The sequence below is a fragment of the Balaenoptera physalus genome (genome assembly GCF_965194825.1).
Source record: "Balaenoptera physalus genome assembly, chromosome: 16".
NCBI lineage: Eukaryota > Metazoa > Chordata > Mammalia > Artiodactyla > Balaenopteridae > Balaenoptera > Balaenoptera physalus.
In genome coordinates this window covers 19,577,562-19,601,159 of record NC_138898.1, presented here as the reverse complement: position 1 = coordinate 19,601,159, position 23,598 = coordinate 19,577,562, and the positions used below count along the sequence as shown (strand labels likewise).

Here is a 23,598-nt window from a genome sequence, read left to right as displayed (position 1 = left end):
ATGCAAACATCGTGTGCCGTATGCCCTTTTTGATCTTTCTGTTGCTTTACAGACCCCACCAGGACCCCACCGGAATTGAAACTCCACCATGGGAGGACCCAGGGACCCTGTCAGCCTGGCTTGCCGTGGGTTCCCGGAACTGGGAACAGCACCTGGCACGTAACAGGTGTCCAGTGAATGCCTGATGAATACGGAATGCGTGAATGCATGCATGAATGAATGAGCTCCAAATCAGCCCTACTAGTTCTCGAAACTTCTATCAAAGGAAGCCCCTTGTCAAAAGCTGGAGATGCCCACACGGGGGGTAAAAGAAAACCTTATTTCTCATTCCCTGAATATCATCTGGCAACATGGACTCAACAGGCCACCTCCACCAGGTCTGGTTCTCGGGACAGGAGCATTCAGAGCTTCTGCCCACCCCTCCCCCAGCTTTCCTCCCCTAGGAAAGCCCACCTTAGGGATATGTTTTGGCCACTGCTGCTGGACAGGACTCTTACAGTGACTGGCAGGGGCCCAGGGGCTGCTCTCTCTCCCACCACCTTGCCTGACAGTGGACTGGCTCCCTCAGAGCCCCAAGGCAACTTATGGAAAACAGAGATTCCTGGAGCCCAATCCCAGGGATTTGGATGAAGTAGCTTGGAGTGAGGCCTTCCCCTCAGCACATTTATGTTTTTCAAAAGACTTAAAGGTCATTCAGAGGACCAGCTCTGCTTTCAGGGCGACGTGGGGCTCTGAGTGCTAAACCCGGGAGAGTCCTGGGGGAACCAGGCCAAGTCGGTCACCCTACCTGCTGCTGTACTGGGCCCACAGGCTGCCTCTTGTGCTGTCTCTTCCTTATTGCTGAAGGTTGTGGCCTTTTCTCAGGGTAAAACAATGACGTCTGAGAACAGCCTCAAATTCAACAGAAAAGGAAGCCGTTGAGGTGTTTATTTGGAGCAGAAATGATTCTCCATACACAGCTCACAGGGGACCTGCAGAGCCATTCAGGACCAAAGCCAGAGACCACTAGACCACTGAGCATAGCTCTGATTGGCTCTGCCTCCCCCGTGTTATCTCCCTCCCTTGGGGCTCTTGAAGGAAGTTGCCGGCTGGTAGAGGGTGGGACGTAGGTTTTCAGTAGGGCAATTTTTAGAAAAGGCAAATTGCTACATTGTTCTTTGGGCAAATCCCCCACCCTTCACTGGGCAACTCCAATGGCCCCCTCAGACCACCACCAAACGCTCCGGGACAGGGGCAGCCATGAAGCCCCACACAGAGACCCAAGGGAGATGGAGTAGCAATTCCAGCCGGGATGAAAGGGATCAGGGAGTTACGCAAAAGCAAGTGCTCAGAGCTCACTTTTGTCCATCGGCTGACTTAGGGGTCTGTCTCCCATCTCCTTTAAAGGATGGTAGGCAGTATTGTGTAACAATAACTGCTCACATTCACTGGGTTCCAACTCCAGGCCAGACACTGAGTCAACCACTTCATCATCAAAACAGTCCAATGAGGTGGGGGCTGTTTTTATCCCCATTTTACAGATGAAGAAACTAAGGCCCAGAGAGGTTACAACTTGCTCGAGTTCACCCAGCTAGTAAGTGGGGGAGCAAACATTCAAAGCCAGGTGAGTCTAGCCACAAATCCTTCACATAACTCCATTGTAGTGCCTCACTCTAGTGGACATAACACGGACCTGGGTCTCAATCCCAGTTTGGCCTCAGACTCTTCTCTGTTAAGAAAATTAATCTTTAAAAAGCCAATGCCGTTAATACTCCCCAGGCTGTTGTAAATGTTACAGGCAATGCCTGCACTCCCCCCCACCCCGCCACCGATGCTATTATCACATGACTGTAATTTGTTTGTTCTGCTCTCTGCTTACATGTGGTCTCATCCTCTGAGGGGTCCCTGTGACCCCAACTAAAAGAGCAAAACCCCAACCCCTGCCCCACTACCCAGCCACTCTCTAGCTCCTTACTCTACATTTCTTTCTATAGCACTTAACACCAGCTAGCCCTGCAACGTGACAGAGTGCGCATGCGTGTGTGCGCCTGTGTGTGAGCATGTGCGAAATTTACATGTTTAGCGATGGAGTCCCACTCTGTATGTTGAGCCCTGGAAGGCAGGGACCTTGGCCATGTTTACCAAAGTCTCCGCAGCACCGAGAATGGCAGCTTGACCTATGGGAGGTGCTCACCAAATATTTGAGAAACGGTAAACAAATAATGAATGGATAGTGAACAGGGGCATAAACTGTATATACTTGGCACATACTAGTCACACGTTTTTCCTCTACCCTCTTAACAGGTTTTGAAGTGTACAATATTGCTAATTTTAGGCACAATGTTCGATAGCACATCTCTAGAATGTATTCATCTTACAGAAATGAAATTTTGTACCCCTTTATTAGCAACTTTCCATTTCAGCCCCTGGAAAACACCGTTCCAATTCTTTGCTTCTACGACTTTGACTATTTTAGATGCCTCGTATAAGTAGAATTGTGCAATATTTTATTTTATCTGAATCCTAGGTGATTGTATAGTAAGAGGTCAGAAAAAAAATAAAAGTTTTTTTAGAAGGCTTGCCCAAAAGAACCAGCATGTAGAGGACAAAGGGAGGAGACTATTCAAGAACTTCTTTTTTAATAACAGTTACAGCAACTGAGTATAAATCTGCAGTATGAGCATCTTAGCAGCCAAGGCAAAGAGGAGACCCAGATGAGATACCACAATTCTGTTATCTGCAGAAAGCAGCCTGCTGTCAGCCAGATGTCTCAGCCAATGCTCCAGGTAAACAGGAAGGTATTATGATTCCCACTTGGCCTCAGCAGATCTGCTTGAAAGAAATAACCCAGCATTCAACTTTTGCTCCATGTGGTCCACTCAGACCCCCATCTCTTCTTCCCCATCTGCAATCCTATCAATCACTCCTCCTTAGGAGGAGAATGCCTGGGGTCTTCATAGTTTTCCCTTCTACAGCTGAGGTGCTGAATCGAATGAGATACGTGCCCATCTCCTGGGTGTGCCAGACACCGTCTGAGACGGCTGTGAGATTTCCTGGCAGGAATCACTTTACAAATGTAGCATGCCTCCTCCAAAATACCAGGACTCTGAAGGAGATATCCCTTGGGAGACCCAGGGAAGTTAAAGGCAAGAAACACCACAACCAGGGCAACCTCCCAAAGGCAAAGTTCATCTTCCCTCGGAAACAGCAAACTCGCTCAAACCGGAAGGCTCCACGAGACTGTACATGAATGCTGATTGATCCTCAGCTAAGACTAGAAAATGGGAGGCAGCTGCAGCCCAGGGTGTCGGCTGCTCAGGAACTGGGAAGGGGTCAGAGCAGAAGCTTCCATGACATGCTACTGTACTGCCTCTAGGAGGTGCCCCAGTGCAGTGGGAGGACATTTGGAATCCACTGAACTTGGATTCAAATCCACCCCTCCTAATCATTAGCCCATGTGCTTCAACAAATGACTTTACCTCTCTTTGGACAGCTTTTCCTCCATCTGCAGAACAAGGTCGTTCTCATCTTCCCTGTGCAGTGCAGGGGTTAAGAATGCAGGTCTGCAGCAGGGCAGGAATAGAGACGAAAACGTAGAGAACGGATGTGTGGTCATGAGCGGGGTTGGGGGGATGAATTGGGAGATTGGGATTGACATAAATACGCTACCATGTGCAAAACAGACAGCTAGTGGGAACCTGCTGTGTAGCGCAGGGAGCTCAGCTCAGTGCTCTGTGGTGACCTAGATGGGTGGGATGGAGGTCCAAGAGGGAGGGGATATATGTATACATATAGCTGATTCACTTCGTTGTACAGCTGAAATTAACACAACATTGTAAAGCAGCTCTACCCCAATTTTAAAAAAAAAAGGAGAAAGCAGGTCTGGAGCGGGCTGCTGGAGTTGAACTTCTAGTTTACTGATGGGGTGCCCTTGGGCAAGGACTTTTATGTTCTTGTCTTGATCTCCATACTATGACTCTGGTGGGAACTATACGTGCTGAACCAGGTAAAGTTTTAAGAAAGTGCCTGTCGTACACCAAGTGCATCATGGATGTAACTCTTTCTGTTCTCCAACGTTTGGGGCTTGTTGTAAGGCTCATGGAAGAATATAGACAGCACAGCGCCCGACTCTTAGGGTTCGCACCCTGGAGGAAGTCAGACCCTGAGTGTAAACCCACCTGCAGGGCAGGGTCCCTGCTCCAAATCCTCAAAGGGTTCCTGGGACAGCCCGCGGAGGAAGGTCCAGGCCAAGCCTTTTCCTCGGATGCGGCAGAGAGAAGAGACCGCGCTGGAAAGGAGCTGGCCAGCGCCTGCCCCCCAGGGAGTCAGAGGAACAGAAATAGGAAGCCCGGGGCTGGTATTTACAGTAACTCCTCAGCCCCTGACCACACTGTCTTGTCTGTGGTGCATTTATTTTAGGGACAAACACTGAAGTCATTGCTGCCCGAAAGTGCTCCGGGCAGGCCCGCCTCACCTCTGCTTTCCCAGGAGAGCCCTGGGGCGAGGGAATCAGACCCACAGGCAGGCCCAGAGGTGCCCCCAGTCTGGCAGACTGACCGCAGGCGGGCTTAAGCCCAGGCCCGGGATCAGACTCAGGCTCCCTATGTGGCTTCGAGAGGTGCCCCAGCAGGAAACTCTGAGGAGGCGGTGGTAGGAGGTGCAGCCCCATTCCACCCACCCTTGCCCTGGGTCTCACTTTCCTTTTCCTCCCAGGGCTGCCTCGGCCTGTCTTCCTGACTCTTAGGCCTCCTCTCTCTCCATTTCTTATAACCCAGTAGGAAAAGGGGAAGTAGATTCTTCAAAGTCTCTCGCTGGCCTTAATGAGCACACTCTCAGGCCTGAGGTCCAGCCTAGACAGGCCTCTGTTAGCTGCTCCCTGGGCTGAATGACAGATCATTCTAAAATGCCTCAATTCTGGACACCTTTGGGTAGCAAGGGCCACTGAATTTCTCCCGAGACAAGCCTAAGGCTCTACCGGTGACAAGGTTGTCCTTTCTGTGAGGTTGTCCTGGCCAGAGCCTCCCCTTCCTGCCTTGGCATACTGCAGAGATGGGACACAAACCTAACCCACGTGCCTGTCCTACCCTGGTCCTTCCAGGCCAAAGGATCCTGGGTTATAATGCCAGCTCAGCCTCATTCTCCCAATGCAACCTTGGTTCTCCAATTGCAAAATGGAGAGGTTGAATAGGGAGCTAGCTTACATCTCTCTTTATCTTTAAAGAAAACCTTCCACAGAATCCCACTTAATCCCACGGGACTTTTCTAAAGGCAAGTGAGCACTATGGCAACATCGACTTGCCAGCATCCCTAACCTCCTTCCAAAATCACCTCTAAGGAATCCCTTAGGTAGAGCCACCATAGACAGTTGTGCAGGTTGCACACTGCACAACCTTAGGAGATGCCGTTCACATTGTAGACTGGAAGGATGGCTCTTCCTAGGTTGCTCAGGATACAACCAAACATAATGGCTCCATCTGCAGAGCACGACAAAGTAGAATTTCTAAACCATTGGACTTACATTGTTACCTTGCAAGCTTGGAAAGCTGACTCTCTATCACAGTAGTATTCAGCCACTACTTCACTAACTCTTACTAAGGTGTGAGTACATAAGGGCTTAAACCCACTAATATTCCTTATTAGGAATATCTGTATACTCACTGAACACATTAAAAGCCGATCTAATGCCCATGATTACAGGGCATATTTGGAGAATTCTGGGTATTAACTAAAGCCGGATAAAGATGCCAAAGGTCCGGGAGTCTTCCTTGTGCCTGACAATTTATTCCAGAACATAAATACCCTCCCTGTCTGTGACTGGTCCTTTCTTAAGGTCAAGAATTATGCCTCTTGGGCATCTTTACTTCCCCAGAAGACAATGTCATTTTTCCTAAACCAAGGAGAGGAAGAAAACAGATTTATCTACCCTCTACTTGGGGCCAGAAATTACTTTAGCAGTCTGACCAGTATCATCTCATTTATTTTGACTATCACCAAAATTGTGGTTCTCATTGTCACTTTTGAAAACAAGAAATGTGTGGCTAAAAGCATTCAAGCATATTGCCCAAAATGACAAAATGATTAGGAAGCAAACCCATGGGTAGAACTTGTATCTGTGTAAGCGCAAAGTCTGTCCTTGCTCCCCATCAGGTGGAATTCCACCTGCGTACTGGGAGTCAGAATCCCCTGGGGATTTTATTAAAACGTGTGTTCCTATCTGAATTTCTCAAGGGGAGTCCCAGAAATTTCTATTTAATTCCCCGGGGGATTCTGACGCATAACCTGGTTTGGAGACTGTTTCGGAAGGTAGATTGGCAGTAAAAATAAACTCACACAGCCTACCTTCCATACCTTTGTTCATGCGTTCTCCCCTGCCTAGAAGGAATTCTTCTTTCTTTCATCCTCCAGGGTCCAATCCTAATTCAACCTTCTATAGGAAGACTTCTTGGACTTCCCATCCTCTCCTCTGTTTCCTATCACTATCTCCTTGGGCCACCCTAATGCACTGACCACAGCACACCTCATATAGGAGATCTGCACACTTTTGCCTGTCCTAACTTCAAAACCCCTCCTGGACAAAACCTGAGTCTTGCATGTGAGTCTCCATTTACCCCCATCATCACGACGGACACCAGACACATGGACAGAGCCCTAGATGTGAATCAAAAAGCATTTACTGTATTGAGTTGGTTGGGCTGGTTGATCAATACACTTCATTAGAAACTGGTTTATATGTGGTCAGCCTGTAGCCTGTTCAAACCCCTTGACTATTGCAGGCTTCTTTGCCTTTAATGACCCAAATACCTTGACCAGAAAAACGTCTCTCTCAAACTCACCCACCTGGTGAATTTCTCTAGCTGCTTCAATCATCATGTCCTTTACAGAATCATTCCCAACCAAGGCAGCATTTATTACACTGGCCTCTGTGAAAGCTCAGCTAGGATAGTACTTCTCCCAAGTATTGTATATTTTCTTCTACCCCTTTCCCACTGAGCTACAAAGTTGCTAAACAGCGTTAGGTTTTCTTCATTTTGTATTCCTGGGGCCTCAGCACTTGGCGAGGCACAAATAGAGGCTAATACGAAGAATGAATGAATGAACCAATGAATGAAGGGGAAAATAACTTGGTACCAGGTGACACTGCTTGCTCAACAGGTAGGTCAGTCTTTCTCCCTAGATTTAGGGTCTCAGAGCATGAAAAAAGGGCAGCTGCCCATTACCCAGACTTGGGCTGCACAGACTTTCATGGGAGTCTTTTGGTAGTTCTGGGTGGAAAATGACTGTCCCTAAAACTGGTTGCCTTTCTGCCTGTCACAAATGGTCCTGCTGCCCAACACCTGGTACAAGACCGGGGACATGGTAGAGGAGTCTTATCCATTCTTCCTTCTCACCTTCCTCCTTTCCCTCTTATTTTACTTCTTCCCTCCCGTGAGATGCATCTTAGGTAGCATGCTTTTGACTACCGAGGACATTTCCTGAAGTGGACCCCAGAGTGCAACGATGACCCTCGTGAAGCAATTCTTCAACAGAACAAGGTCCTGGCAGGGAGGGGCCATCCTTCCCCCGCCCAGGCTCCATGGGCACCAGAAAGTGACACACACTCGAGTCCCTGAGACTTCATCAACATGTTCCAGATCCAAGTCACAAGGGTCAATATCTGTCCCCATTTTTGCCCATAATCAGTAACAAATGCAGCAAAGACCGTGAACTTGCTTTTCTAGTACTTTTTAAGAGACCTTTAACCACAGAATTTTTATTAGCTTTTCTTTTTTTTTTTTTTTTTTTTTTTGGTCATTTAACAAATGAGAAAATCCCAGCAAATGGAAGCCAGATGTGTGTTCAGGGGCTATCAAAAGCTGTGATATTTTTATCTTGTTTGTTTTTATTTATTCAGTCTCCTTCACTCTCTAGTCATGGGGTTCCAGCGTTTCCTCATTATCTTGAAAGCCAAGAGATGTTGGCTTGTGGTGTGAGTTGATTCTCCACCAGACCCATAAGTCTATCAGCTCTAGATGCTTCTTTGTTGGGGAAAGTAGGGAAGCATGTGAAATGAGAATCTCTGGTCCATTTTCATGGACTCAATCAAATACGCCATCTCGTACATACAATTAAGCCCTGATATATATCATAATTGTGAAACTGGCACAATTTTGTGTTTCATTAAAGTAAACGGTGTGATTAGAACAGTATAATGAACACTGTATAACTTCCTCCTCCCATGTACATACAGGGCCAGGTTTTTATGGTGTTCCAGGGCGTTTACATAATCAGACCATCCCAGTGAGGCTGGGGGCTCATGGAGCCCACCACAAGCATTCAAGGTCATTGGCACTCAAGCACTTTGGCACCACACCCACTGGCTTGGTGTTCAGACTCAGAAAGACTCCATTCAGTGCCATCCCAGGCTAAAGGAAAAGAAAAATCAATATTCGTAAGTGGAAAAAAGACCCAATAAGTTGCTGTAAACGTTGCTTCCATTTCTGCCTCTGCTACGAAGTAGGCACTCCTTTGGGCAGTAAAATGGCAAAGTGGTCAGAGCACTGAGGAGGTAACCAGACCAGCTGCCCTCTTGGAGCCAGCAACTGCTCTCAAGCCGCTTTGCAGCCCCAGAAACTCAATTAACCTCGCCAGGCCTTGCTTCTCTGTCCATTAGTATTTATTTATTTGATTTCCTTAAGTTTGCTCTTTGTGGTTAAAAAAAAAAGAAAAAATCACCTCGGGCACCAGCACAAGAGAGTAACAATTAATTAAAATACATAAAACAGAGCTGAGATGGCCAACAGCCTTGAACTTGGAAACAGCCAGATAAGCCTTTTTAAAGATCTATCCCCGGAAATGTCCAGAATTAGAGGAGGAGGCCAAGAACACAGCAATGAAGAGCTCGCTAACATGGGGACAGAGGCTTCAGCATTCAGAGGTCTCGGCAAGTGTGAAGAGCATCACCCGGCAGACAATGCGCTCCTTGCAGAACTGATCTCAAAAGTGTGGAAGGGTCTTCTCAGCTTTGGAGTCAATGTTGGAGAGTCTATCATCGACGCAAGGCACTGGCGCTCCCCACATGAGTGACCCCTATTCAGAGCCAAGCCAGAAAACCTGCTAGTGCTTAAAAAGAGGCAGTCAGGCTCAAAATAAGGTCTCTCCTAAAAACTGGAAATGTCCAGCAAGAGAGCAGTGCAGTGGTGAGCTCCATCCCTGAAGGAGTTCCTGCAAAGATGGAGACCCACTGTATGTCAGGAGCCATACCAGGTATTTGCACAACAGCTCCTGGGGAACCAGAACACCCAGATCGGGAGGGACCATGCCCAGTAGGTGAGACACAGCTCAAGCTAAGGCTAATTCAGCACAAAGCTCTCTACAAGGAGTCATTTTTGCAAGACTACCTCAATGAAGCCTAAAAAGATTCTCTAGTACTTTTTAAAAGACCCTTAACCTCAGAATTTTTATTAGCTCTTTTTTTTTTTTTTTTTTTTTGTCATTTAACAAGTGAGAAAAGTCCCTGAAAAAATTCCTGTATATATCATCCTTCCCTCGGTTTCTTCCACTGGCCAATCTATCTTGAATATCATTCCCTATCAGTCCATGAACAGTGTCTTAATCCTTTACAATGGCTGCAATTATAGGCATCTATGAATGTATCGTTTTTTAAATTTAAAAACTCCCAATACATTGAGGTCATTTACGGGGCTCTGTTATCACAAACTTGGATTCAATAAATAATCCTTGTAATTCGCTGAATAAAGGTATATCTTTAGGTCATGTTTCTGGAAGTAGAATTGTTGGGTTAAAGCGGACGTACCTACTGAATGCTGATGGATCCACTGCCTTCCTCAGGGGCTGTGCCTTTATTGAACATGCTCAGAGAACTGAATTTTCACATGGTGTCACTGAAAGCTGACTGCCAGATGTGGTTATTTGGCTACACATGACCCCTTCTTGTAGAAGCCTCGCCAGGCTACCAATTCATATAGTCATGGTGCTGCACCCCCAGAGGAAACATAGACTCCTATTCTTGGAAGCCCTTGAACACATCCTGAATATTGATCCCGAGAGAGCAAAGCCCAAAGAGGGGATCTCTCTGATCTGAGGTCTGCTGTCCACATTCCCACGTCTTTTTGTAAGATCTGCTTCTTTGGGTGATTCTGATCCATAACATTCATTTCTTTTCTTTTATGAGGATACAACCCTAGCCTCAACCTCTAGACAGACACAGCAGAATACACTGCCCCAGCATCCGGACAAGATTTATACACACGGTGCTTCGTTCTTGGCATTATTCTCTCTCTAGTCACTGCTGCCTTCTAAAGAAAATGTGTCATATTTAATAAAAGGTCCTTGTCCTGCTGAGGATGTTGATGAGTTTGGATATACAAATATTGACCAAAAGTAGAGTTGGAACCAAGGACAAGCAAACATTTCTGCACAATATCAGAGGAATATGGAGATTTTGAGAGCAATGCATGAAAGAGGGTATGAGGAGGAGAGATGGAGAGGGAGGGAAGGAATTAAAGAGCCATCAAGATACAAAAAGGCTGGGATTGTGTTGGCTGGGGGAGGGGCCAGTGAGCCTTCTCGAGAGGTCCAGGGACCCAAGGATATTTTGAACAAGCAGGTTACCTCATGTTTACTCAGAAGCAGCTTGTGATGCTCTAATGTAAGCTCCCTCTTCGTACCCCTGCTGCCAAACCATTTCTAAAGTCTACCACCCTTATAAATGCTTGGAGGACTAATGGATTATTGGTTCTTCATTAGCAAGTTCTTTCTCTATCTCTGTAACTACAGCCACAGCCTCTGACCCATCTTCTCCACCCTCAAACCCTATTTTGTTTCTCATTAATAGTGCATCTCATTAACTGGCATTGTCCATTTGTTTTTTCCTTTACTCTTTGTCTCCCCACTAGAATACAAGCCTTGTAATGATAGGAATCAGGTCTACTTCCTTTGTTTCTTTGCTCTCATTGCCTAGGACTATGCCTAGCATATACTAGGTACTCAATAAATATTTGTGGAATGTACTATATAAGCAAAGAATGACCAGAGTTCATGGAAAAGAAAACACGAAAGCATTTGGACGTTGTTTAAAACTCAGCAGACTAAAAATGTAAGTGTCCCCATGTAGCTGAGAAAACATCCATTTTATAAGAACAGGGTGAAATTAAAGTCTGAGGGTTTGAATTAAGAAGAAAGCACTGCCCCTGTTATCCTCATGTTTCACAGACTAATCACATTCACAAACTTAGGTGCAGAGAAGGACAATTAATCTCACATCTTTCGGCCTCATGTGATTTCCTGCCATGAACAGGGAGGGTGTGAGTCCTGGTGCAGATATCCATGAGCATCCATGAGTAATTGTGACCAAAATCCCCTTACCGGGCCAAGCTTTGCTCTAGGAATTAGGCGATGTCGCTGAGGTCAGCAATTGGCTCTTGGGTCCTCTGTTCTGTGCCAGCCCAGACAATTTACACCCCACCAGCGATAATACAAACTGTGCTCTCACATCCTCTTCAACTGCAGAAGTGGAGAACGTGTCATGGTTTGGAGAGGGAAGGAATAGACCAGTGAGTTTAACCCAAGAGTTCCCTGCATTTCCACCATCAAACTATTCCTTTTTCACTCATCCTGACCTGTTTGCCATTCTCCCCTGTGGATTCAGAACAACCATTTCAGCAAAATAAGAAGATGTCATTAGCCAGGTGCAGGGGGTCATTGGCTCCACCCACACAGAAGGGCAGGGAGGCCAAAGGCAGCCTCTGGACATCAGCTGTGGCCAGGGTCATGTTCAGCAACCAAAACGATGAGAATTCAGGGCAACAGAGTCTCTGGCCCAAGTAATCCAGGGCCACGTGAAGAGAAGCAATAAGCTGAACAAGTGTTCCATGGCACAAGACAGTGTAGACAAGTGATCTAAACTACTCAGAATACCTGTCTACACAACCTCAACTTACATGAGGATTGTTCTCTCCTAGGCTTCAATGAGATCGTGGCAATAATAGAGTCGGTGGAAAAAATATCATAAACACCCATCCCAGTGTGTAAGTGGTCTCCTTAGAAGGATGGTAATAAAGTCATGTTTGCATTCCTCGACAGCATGCACCAGTGTAACAGCCTGGCATTGTTTTTGAGACTGAATTTGACACTTGTCTGTTCAAATAAATTAACACTGTCATTTTTTGACTGTCTTTTTTGGCAGAAATAAACCGGTTGCCTTGCCAATTTATGAGTTGACCTACCAGATCTCTTCTGAAAAATAAAATAAAAGCTATGCAAAGTACTTCATTATATTTTAATGCCAAAGTGAAAGTGTTTTTTTCTTTTGCCTCTTCTTTCTCTTCATCTAAAAATCCCTTGTTCTATCGCACTCCGTGTAACACAAATGAGATCGCGGTCATAGGAGGAGGAAGAAAGGAAAAGGAAAATGGGCAGGGGGCGTGTAGGAGATGTATATTACAATTTATCAAGGGAAGAGAATGACACCTCATTTTCTATATTAAGAAGCACTGGAAATAAATCAATCAACCATTCACTTAGTTATTCTCTCTGAGCATCCAACATCCGGTATGATAACATAATGTGTGCCTTTCTATATTTCCATACTACTTTTTTTATGAATATAGTTGAAATGAACTTAATAGCTGTTTAAAAAACAAAAAAAAAAACCAGTTGGGAGTAACAAGTTTGACTACTTTCTCCTAATTTTTCTATTAAGCTCTATTATTTTATGCCTCTTGATTGAGGTTTAGTCTATAAACAGTTAAATATACAGTGCAATGAATTTTATGTATAAACTCATGTAACACCCACCCAGGTCAAGATACAGAACATTTCCACAGCTGCAGAAAGTTTTCTCACGCTCCTTCCAGGCAATGTCTACCTCTTACCCCAGAGGTAAACGCGATGTGACTGCCTTCATATTTGTTTAATTTTCTTCGTTCTTGAAATTCATCTAACCGGAATCATGCATTGTGTTCTCTTTTGTGTCTGTCTTCTTTAGCTCAGGAGGGCACTTTTGAGATTCACCCATTGTTGCATTTATCATGAGTTTATTATTTTTAATTCAGCGTAGTAGTCTATTATATGAACATACCGCAATGTGTTTATCCACTTTCCTACTGGTGAGCATCTGGGTGGTTTCCAGTTCTTGACTATTATGAAACAACTGCTAGGAACTTTCTTGGACAAGTCTCTTGGTGGACATATGTACTCATTTCTCTTGGAAATGACATTGCTGGGGCGTAAGGGAGGCACATATTTAATTTCATTAAAAACTACCCAGTAGTGTTCCAAGGTGGTTATACCATGCTCCTATTTGCTTTTTAAATGATTGAGTCTTTAAATACAACCTGCACCCCCATTTTCTGATCCCTCCTCTCCCACGAGTAGTTTGTTCATGAACATGTAGACATTTGAGGGGTATCATGAGAGGTTGCAGTCTCTGGCATCAGATCAAACCTCAAAACCCTGTTCATTATTAGTTTACAGACTTCAAGTCAGATATAATTTTTAATCATATCAAGTCTCAGTATGACTTTGTAAAATAGCTACAGGATACCTACTTAACTCTATAGGTTCGTTGTAAGGATGCAGTGAGCTGATACAGGTGGAAATATCTAGCACAAGTTCAGACACAGGGCAAGTACTGGACAAAAGCTAAGCCCCCCCCCCCATCTCCCTGCCTTCCTTGACAAGCACCTTCCTCCCTCTAGTAGGTTTTTGGATCTTACAGTTTGTCTCTCTTTATCTCTCTTCTAAGCTTCAGGGGTTGAGGAGGAAGGCGTTCTAGAAGAGACAGACCTCGCAAGATGGAAGGTCAAGGGGCCGGATGCCGACGAGAATCTGTCTTCCAGCAGCAGAAGAGAAAAGCTCTGTTTACAGTAGGACCCAGATGGAACTGATTTGTTCAGAGTCATCTTATTCTTGAGTGTGATATTTGTCCACATCATAAAACCACAGGCTACAATGTGTCTGACATTATACCAAGTGATATAACCCCTCCTAATGATATTATAATAAATCCCAAATGAGGCAGCCATCACTGGGCAGCTCTTTCAAAGTGTTCCTGAAATAGTTTTTACAGAACAAGGGATCTGTGTGCCAAATGCAGACACTCACATGAGGCTGGAGGAGTTAGGTCAGGCTTACACATGAACACAACTCTGGCTTAGTCCTTGGCTGGGAATGTTTCCTTTTTATATGAACCTGTTGGCTTTTATGAAAATCAAAATGCTTCTTCTTTTATTTTTTTTTATATGAAAGATGAAATTGAACATTTTCTAAATGCAATAAAATATCCCCCAAGGTGCTTTTTTATTATTATCCTTTAAATCAGCAGTTTCTGTGCCTCTTCATTAGTAAAAGCCAAGGACCTTTCGTCTTGGCCTCACCTCCCTCGGTGCTCAAAGAAAGCTGACCACATTTCCTGCTGTCCTGGTGGTGGAATCTTGTTTTGCTCTGTTTTTCTGCTAACATACATAGGTATGCTTCCTAGGTACCGTGTGATCTGCTTCCACGAGCCTGGGGAGCTTGCTGACTCAGGAACCATTGAATGTCTTCTAGGACAAATGTGCGGCTCTTTCTGCCCTTAATGGCAAGAACCACAGGAAATCATGTGTTTCCACTAACGGGGTTGAAGGCACCATCCTGCTGGATTGTGGTCTTGGAATTAGTAGGGCTGGAGCAAGAAGGAATATCTGTTCCCCTCACTCTCACAAACACCAGACTTACACCACCACCATAACCAGCAACACCACTTCCATGACCAAGTTCACAGCACGCCGTGTTACTCTCACCCTCATCATTTCCCTGCCCATCTTCCCCACCATCATTATCCTTCTGGCCATTCCCACTGCAGTGGATCATCTATTCTTTGGACCTTCCCATCACACCTCTTTCTTCTCTCTTTCCCATCCCATGTGTTTCCATCACAGGTCCAATATTTGGGCCCAAGGCTCAAGTATATTTGTTTTACAGATACTGAGAAAGATGGCTGTTGTTTTTATTCTCTCACTGGGATCACATAGACGTACCGAGTAAACCTAAAACCGCTAGACATCACTTACTGCCATCATTAAGGTAAAGGGACCTTACTTAAAATGAAATACACACAGAAGGCAGCAGATCATAAAGACAGAAAGAAGCCCTGATAAAATTAGACCCCTCGGATCTAGCCATGCCTATATTTTCAGTTACTTATGGCAAAATGTTACCTGGTGTGCTTAAACTAGTTTGAGTTAAGTTTCTTTCAACTTGAAAATGAAAGAATTCTGACCAAAATAACCATCCTTGTCACCTGGTCTATATTATCCTTCCCCACCCCAAGCATACTTGAGGTTGGCATTCCATATCTGAGTTTCCGCTGGTAAGCCAGAGCCTGGGGTTGAGATTCTAAGGGCTGACTATGGTCTTTTACCCAAGGTAGCCCAAAGATAGTGAAATAAGATGAAGTCAGATTCCTTAAGGAAAAGCAGTCACTTCATACCAAAAAGATTAAATGCAAACGCCTAGAAGAATTAGGATAAGACCAAGTTTGCAACAGGGGCAAATGATCTGAGACCATTTTTTCCAGCACTAATGGAGTGCAGTAAGTTTTCTTTATGGGCCAACATTTTTGGTGGTAGAGATTGGGGGCTGACTTTAAAAATACAAATCAAGATGGGAGACACAGCCCTCACCAACACAGGATCCACCAAATATCAAGAGCGTCATGGTGGCCATCAAGCATTTCATCTTTTCCTAAGGTTTTTAGTTCCAGAGTTACAAAAAGGGCCTCTGCTTTCTGTATTTCTACCTCCAAAAAGGTAGAAATACAGAAAGAAAAATTTAACAAATAAACACCTAAGAGCAATAAAAGTTTATTTGTCCTAGAAACAGTGACTAAAATAAGAGGAATACATGAGTCTGCCTACAGCAGAAACACAAAGAAGGACATGTATTCTCCTTGGGTGATCTGAGACACACAGAGGTGCCATTCGCATCAGTCACCTCCAGGCACTCCCCAAAATCACTTCCACCACCATTCTCATCACTTCTACCACCCCTAGAATGAGATAGCCCAGGATCAAGGACTCAGAATGATCATTCCTTTCCCCCACAACTGGTAATGCTTGCGAATAGCATGTGTTCTCTTTCTGATTTTAAAAGTAATGTGTGTCCATTATTTATTTGTTAAACACTCTTGGCTACAAATAGCAGAAACCATCTGAAGCCAGCTTAAGCTTAAAGGGGCCTGTGATAGAAGGCCATATGGGGTCACCCAGAACCCAGAATACAGGCTCCAGCCAGACCTCAGTACAAGGAACAAGGCAATCCTCCTCTCTGCTTCCCGGAGTCCTTTCTGCAGTTTTCTTCCAGCTTTCTCCTAGCAGCTCCCAGAAGATCAGGAGCCTGGGAAGAAAAAACAGTGGAAATCAATGATTCTTGTGGAAAATTTGAGAAATGTACCAGAGGAAACAAAACATTACCCTAAAATAACAATTACCTTCAAAAGATGCCTGATCCTGTTACTTAATTTTCTTCTGAGTGTCACTAAGGGAAGACAGCACAATATGTAAGGTTAGCACTACATGACTTTGGGCTAGCTTCCCATCTGTGAAAATAAAAAAAAATAATGCCCTCTTCAGAGCCATGTTCCATGAATGTTGACTATTATAATTACAAAAGAAGTAGATGACCAATTCTTTTGGCTAAAACCACCCTGATGGGTTGTGAACGGTCACAGAAAAGGCAAGAGCCAACTTCCAGATTAAGAACCAGAGATTGCAGAATCACTCACATTAACAGTGAGAAGACTTCCACATTTCCCAGGACAAACTGCGGGGGGAGAAAGGGAGAAAGAGAAATGTAATTTGGTAAGAGAACGGGGCTTAACATGGCATGGTACTGAAGAACAGGAATGCCTAATACAAGGGTTCTCAGCCCAGGGCCCGTCGATCCCAAATGGTCCACAGAAAGAATTCAGAAGTTCCTTGAACTGAGATGGGGAGAGGATTACATCTTTGCTTTCACCAGTCTCTAACTGAAAACTAACATTTTTGTCTATTACAAATGTAGACAACCCATAACAATAGTATTAGCAGTTTTTATAGCTTTGTAATCAATAGATCTATCCCTATTTTCATACCATATTATAGCTGTTGTATATATCTCAAAATATCACTTACACTTATCACTATTTTGTCATATAGCCTACTTTCTAAACTTTATTTCATATCCTCAAACATGACATTAATGATTATGTAATGTTCCATCATATGGAGATGCTGTCATTAATTCCTCTAATACTTGACATTTAGATTGTGTCTAGTTTTCATTTACAAATAATGCTATACATAAAAAGTCTTGCACATAATTTTTGTGTATGTGTAACTCTGTTTCTTTAGGATAAATTCCAAGGTACAGAAAAACGAAATCAAAGTCCATTCACATTTTACCACTCATGAAATACATTGCCAAGTTATTTTTTTTATCATACTGTTACTAGGCCCATCAGATATGTATAAGAGAGTCTATCTTGCTGTATCCTTATCAGCACTGGGTAGCACCCTTTTTTTTTCTTTCCATAATCTGTATTTTTTATAGCATATTGTTTGCAAAGTTGTCTGCAACATCTCCTCCCATCCCTGCATGCATCCCACTTTTTAATGTGACTTTGCAGCCCCTTCCTTAAAAAAGAATGATATAAGGAACAGAGGTAAGTCATGCCATCTGAGGCCCTCTAGATCAACTAGTCTCCAGCAGACCCACCAGCTGCCACAGCAGAATGTGAAACCCTGGGTAAGATCAGCAGAAGAAATGTCCATCTGAGCCCAGCCAGATTGTCAACCCTCAAAATCACAAACAAATAAAATGGTTGTTATTTTAGCCACCAAGTTTTGGGGTGGTTTGTTACATAGCAATAGATAACTGATATGATGTTCAAATTTATCATTTTAAAATGTGTATTAAATTTTAGGGAAGAATAACAAAATGGACTCTTATTCCACCATCCAACACAGAGGAGACCACTGTTAACAGTTTGATTTATTTTGTTTCCATCTCTTTTATTTCAGTATGCATGTACTATTTTAATATCAGAACTATAAACTAATCTTGCTTTTAAAGATTGTTGTAAAAATTCTCAAAGCTAACACCAGCAAATCTAATTTGTTGAAGTGTAAAAGGCATAGTTATTTATAACCATAATAAAGAGATTATTTAATACTAGGGAATATGTTACAAATACATGTATCAGATCAATTAAAATGCGATCATCTTTATAAATATGAAAAACTGGTAAGTTTGATGCCCAATCCTCTAAAAAAACTATTGAATATAAAGAGTAAGAATATCCAAGCCTAATTTAGCATGATTGAAATATCTGTCTCAAATATGATAGTCAATTTTACACTTATGGCAATATATAAGCAACATTCTTATTAAAAATAGGAACAAGACAAGAATATTCCCTATAATATCACCACGAATAATTGCTCTGGAAATTCTAGTCCGTGCAATAAGACAAGAAAAAAATTGAGGTGAAACAATTAAAAAAGAGAAAACAAAATTATGAATGTTTGCTCATGATATGATTGCCTACCTCAAACCCCAAGATAATCAGCTAAAAGTGCATTGTATTAATTTAAAGGCTGAGTAAGGGAAGGTCATATGAAATAAATATATATTTTCCAATATCACAATAATAACATATTAAAAAATTGATTGAAAATCTACCAGTTTTACAACTATGAAAATATGGCTCTCTTATGTCTATTTTAAAACATAAAACATCTAGAAATAACCTATCAATAAATGTGAAGGGCACTTATTAATAAACTATAACACTTTCTACCAGATATGAAAGAAAATAATATAATAGAAAAACACTATTTTACTACATGGTAATGTGAATTGTCTTTTCATTATTTTTGTCCCATTAAATAATCTTTCTTTATGTTCCTTAGACATAGGCATGCAATTCCAACCCAGGAAAGCTGTGGAGACAGAACCACAGCCCCAGTGGGTCCTAGAGAAGAGGATCAAGCCAAAGAAACTTATTCTCAAGCTCTAAGCTTTAATGTTGTTTGCCCTATTAGGTTTTGGACTTACCTGGGATCTGTTGTTCCTTTATTCCTTCCTATTTCTCCCCTTTGGAATGGGAATATCTATCCTATACATGTCACACCATTGTATTTGGGAAGCACGTGACTTGTTTGGTTTCACAGGTTCATAGCCAGAGAACAGTTTGCTTCTGGATGAATCATACCTGAAGTGTCACCCATATCTAATTTAGATTATATTTAGATGAGACTTTGGAATTTTAGACTTTAGATTTGGTGCTGGAATAAGTTAAGACTATGCAGGCAGTTGGGTTGTATTTTGCCTGTGAAAAGGACATGACTTTTGGAGGGCCAGGAATGGAATGCTACAGACTGAATGTTTGTGTCCCCAAAAAGTCATACATTGAAACCTAATCCCCAGTGGTATTTGGAGGTGAGACCTTTGAAAGGTGATTAAGTCATGAGGGCAGAACCTTCATGAATGGGATTACTGCCCTTATAAAAGACACCCTAGAGAGCTCTCTTGTTCCTTCTGCTATGTGAAGACACAGTGAGAAGATGGCCATCTATGAATAAGGAAACAGGCCCTCACCGGACACTGAATCTGCTGGTATATTGATCATAGTCTTCCCAATCTCCAGGACCATGAGAAATAAATTTCTGTCGTTTGTAAGCCACTCAGTCTATGGTATTTTATTATAGTAGCCTGAATGGACTGAGACGCAGACATACTCCCCTTACCTCCATCATGTAGTAACAAACAAATTTCTCTTTCGCATTTAGAATCAATCACCCAGCCAGCACAGAAACTCCCTTTCTTGCTGGTTCACTGGCATGAGGAGTCCAAGGAGACCAGGAAGCAGTCTCATTTTCCATCTAGCTGACCCACTGCTGTATCCCCTGGCAGGAGCACTTCTTCCTTGGACTCTAAATCTTCTAGACCAAGGGAGCTTCCAGTCACTGGGGCAGGATGCAAGACATTTGCTCTGGAATCATTAGGGTAGTAGCAAGAAGAGCTCATTCCCAGACCAGTGAATCTCGGCTATGGAGAAAAGCAGTACCACTTACTGTTCACTGATGTAGCATAGTGACTGCATCCTGGAGGATGTTACTCCAGCCCCACAAATTGCTACCATGCAGCTAGTGCCATAAAGAGTCTTCAGAAGGCTTATTCCAGAATTCTATCAGGCCAACTGCTTGAAGGAGATGGGGAACATTGCGAGGCCAGTGAATGTAATAGGCATGAGCCCATTGTTGATCTTCATTGGCTCTCAGATGAGTTCCTTGGTCAGAGGTGATGTGGTGTGGACCACTGCGGTGGTGAATAAGGCCTTCTGTGAATCCATGGTGGTTTTGGCAGAAGTGCTGCCAGCAGGGAAGGCAAATCCATATCTGGGGTAAGTGTCTATTTCCAATGAGAACAAAGAACTGCCCCTTCTGTGATAGAAACGATTCAATGTAATCACTGCCACCAGGCTGGTCCCTTGGGGAATGGTACCACATTAGCGACTCAGAGTTGGTCATTCCTATTAGCAGGTAAAGCACCAAGCAGTGGCTTTAACCAGATCAGCCTTGGTGGGTGAGAATCCATATTGCTGAGCCCATGAAAAACCTCCATCCCTGTCACTATGGCCATTTCGTTGATGAGATACAGACCTGCAGGTGGCAGAGGGGGCTCCAAAAGACTCCGGGGTTACATCTTATTGTGCCGTGAGCGTAAGAGCAAAGCAGGAAGTAGGGAGCAAAGTTAATAGGAGGTTCTAGGTACTTTCCCGTAAGCATCTTAGCGATAGACATCACTGCCACAAGCATTTTTGCTGCACACATTTTCACCATATAGCTATTTGGCCATAAGGCAATTTTGCTGTAAAAGATAAAATAATGAAAAATTTTAAAAGGGACATTAAAAAGGACATAATGAAACATGAGAAATGAATAACAAAATTTAAAAGACTATTGCAAAATACAAAACATTTGAATACATTTAAAATGTGTGTAGATTCATGGCAAGACTGCACAAATAACTGATTTTATTTTGTGGGTTTTACCGAAGCACTTGTCTTCCAAGTCTTTCATTCATAGTATTTGATACATTTTCTGCTTGCTGATTCATCTTCTTTTTCAGCACCACACTTTTTCTTTTTCATCAGAATTTCTTCCTTCATTAAGAGAGGTATCAATCTCCAAACACTAGTATGCATGTTTGTAATTGAGCTTACTATTGTGTTGAGAAAACCGCTACACCACTGTGTGTTCTTGACATATTATCACATGTCCGCTGATAGACGTTCCAAAGTTCTGTGGGTTCAACTCTGCACCTTCTAGGCTCTTGGCAAAGATGCCTATGGCAAAAATACATACTAACAGGGATCAGGGCGACCCAGGACTTCAGGAAACAGACTGGAGTGCCAGAGCTTATAGCTGTTGCATGGGTAGGTCAAAAGAGTCAGGATAACATTATCTTTCTCCCAGTGTGTTCTGGAAGCCTCTCAGATGAGCATAGAATCTGTGAGTGATTGGTCGTGTGCATCTGCTCGGACACCCCACTCAGTGGACATTCCCCAGAGGCAAGAACTTTCTCCACCCCTCTACTGGCAGCATGATTTGGGGTTCCTATGGAGAGAAGCGAGTGCATCAGAGCTGATGGGCCTCTCCTGTGGTCCACGCCCTTCTCTTCTCTGCAGCCTTCATAGACTACTGATGGCTCCGTTGTAAAGGAGCTCCCAGAATACCAAATCAAAGCCAAGATGCGAGCTCTATAGCTCCCTCTCTTCCACCCTGGCCACGTTTTAATTTTAAAAGCCTCAGAGAATAGGCTTCCACTCCTATTGTTTTACCTTCCACTCCTCCCTTCCAGACATGGTACTGAATTAGTATTATTTGACGGCACAAAATAAGGAAGTGCTGAGTGAGAAACCCTCCTATCCTTCCCTCCCATCCCTGACCCCAGCCTTCACTTCCCTTTTTTCTGCCTTCTTTCTTTTCCATGAGAGTTCATGGGAAGGGACTATGCAGCCTTGGGACTCTTAACACACGTCCCATTGGCCCCCTGGAAGCTCACCGCCCTCCAACCCCTTCTTTAAAATCAGGAGAACAGTAGTTAACATTTGGGCAATAAACAATAAACAAACTTTACCAGAGGTCAGAGAGCTGGATTCATAGCCCAGGCTCTACCATTTACCGGCAGTGAAACTATACTTTGACATCTCTGCTTCCCAGTTCGTAAAGTGGAAATGAGAACAGCCCCCTGGAAGAGCTTTGTAAGGGGTAAAGATTTATCAGCTTGTAAGTAACGGAATTATTTTTTAAGGAGGGGCGGGTGACAGTGCATCCAAGTTACAGCAAGGCCAGGAGAGGTGATGGGCTGCCCTGACTGTAGAAGGCCTGGCCTCTGCCACCCTCTCTGGAGGGTCAACACCAGAGTTCTTAAAGCTTTGAGTTCCATCAAGTTTCTGGGTAAAAAGTGTTTGTCCTTGGAACTGCTCCTTACTTCTTCAAGGCTATTATTTCCAAGGTGGCTTTATTTTAAGAAAGAGTAAAATATGGTTTATACCCTAAGACCCAAGTCATAATCATAAAAGACCTTCATTCCCTAAGTGTGACCAAAACCACCAACATCAGAAGGAGCCAGAACATTTTTGTAAATGCAGATTCCCAGGACCTGGCTTTGAGCATCACTTAATTTCTCTTATCTTTTCCACTTCGAGAAAAATAGGCTTAATGGTAGTCCTTGCCTAAAAGCTCGGTAAAAGAGTTTAGGTGGAAAAACAAATAGGTAAAAAGATGAATGGCTTGCAAGGCGAGGGGTATGATTTGCAACTGGAGAAGATGACCTCTAATGTCCCCTTCAAATCAGACCCCGAGGATATCTTGGGCCTCAAACAACCAACAGAGTGGTCCCCATTCCTGTCCACAATGCATCCCAGCCAAATCACAGAAAGTGGACCCCTTGGCCGGGCACTCAGCCAAGGCTGGAGCTGTTAAGAAATAAGAATGTGTGTATTTATTGAGGAAAATAAAAATATGCACCCGACGTTGCACAGAGGCGATTTACGAGGTTTTATGGAAGTGTCACCAAAAGGCCCACTCAGTCACTGCCAGTGTCAGGTCTGCGGACACCTGGGAGCTTAGGCAATAAAACTCCCTGCTGGAGATGGTGAGTGGGACGTGCTTTGCGGGGGAAGTGGGAGCCACGTGGTGCAGGTGCCTGTACCCGTGGGGTGTGTGGGAGTGTGTGGATGGGTGAAAGGCAATGTGCACACGCAGTGGGTGTGCAGGAGAGCATGCATGTGTGGGGGTGTCATGAGAGTGTGTGGTGTGGGTCACCCACGAGGCTGAGCCACAGTGCAGAAGGGCACCCATTACTCAAGCTCTCTTCAGAGGACCACAGAGTCCTGGCTGCTCCCAGGAAGGGGTTAGTCATCACCTACTGCTGAGACTGAAGACCATGGGGTTGTCAAGCAAAGCAGATTCTCAGGGGCAAACATCTCTGAGCTGAGCATTCAAGGATGGGTAGAGTCTGGCCAATGGCAGGAAGAGTGTGGTCCTGACTTGCTAACTTCCTTCAATGGGTCTAAACCCCCCCATGGGTGCT

The 23,598-nt window shown here is 43.9% G+C and overlaps 1 long non-coding RNA gene across 1 annotated transcript in view; it reads right to left on the bottom strand.

Moving 5' to 3' along the window:
• Positions 1–17,639, bottom strand: part of LOC309645386 — a 66,186-nt gene extending 48,547 nt beyond the window's left edge. The window contains exon 1 of the long non-coding RNA XR_014254853.1: positions 788–17,639. This is a non-coding gene — a long non-coding RNA (uncharacterized lncRNA). The remainder of the gene's footprint in view (positions 1–787) is intronic.
• Positions 17,640–23,598: the final 5,959 nt, after the last annotated feature.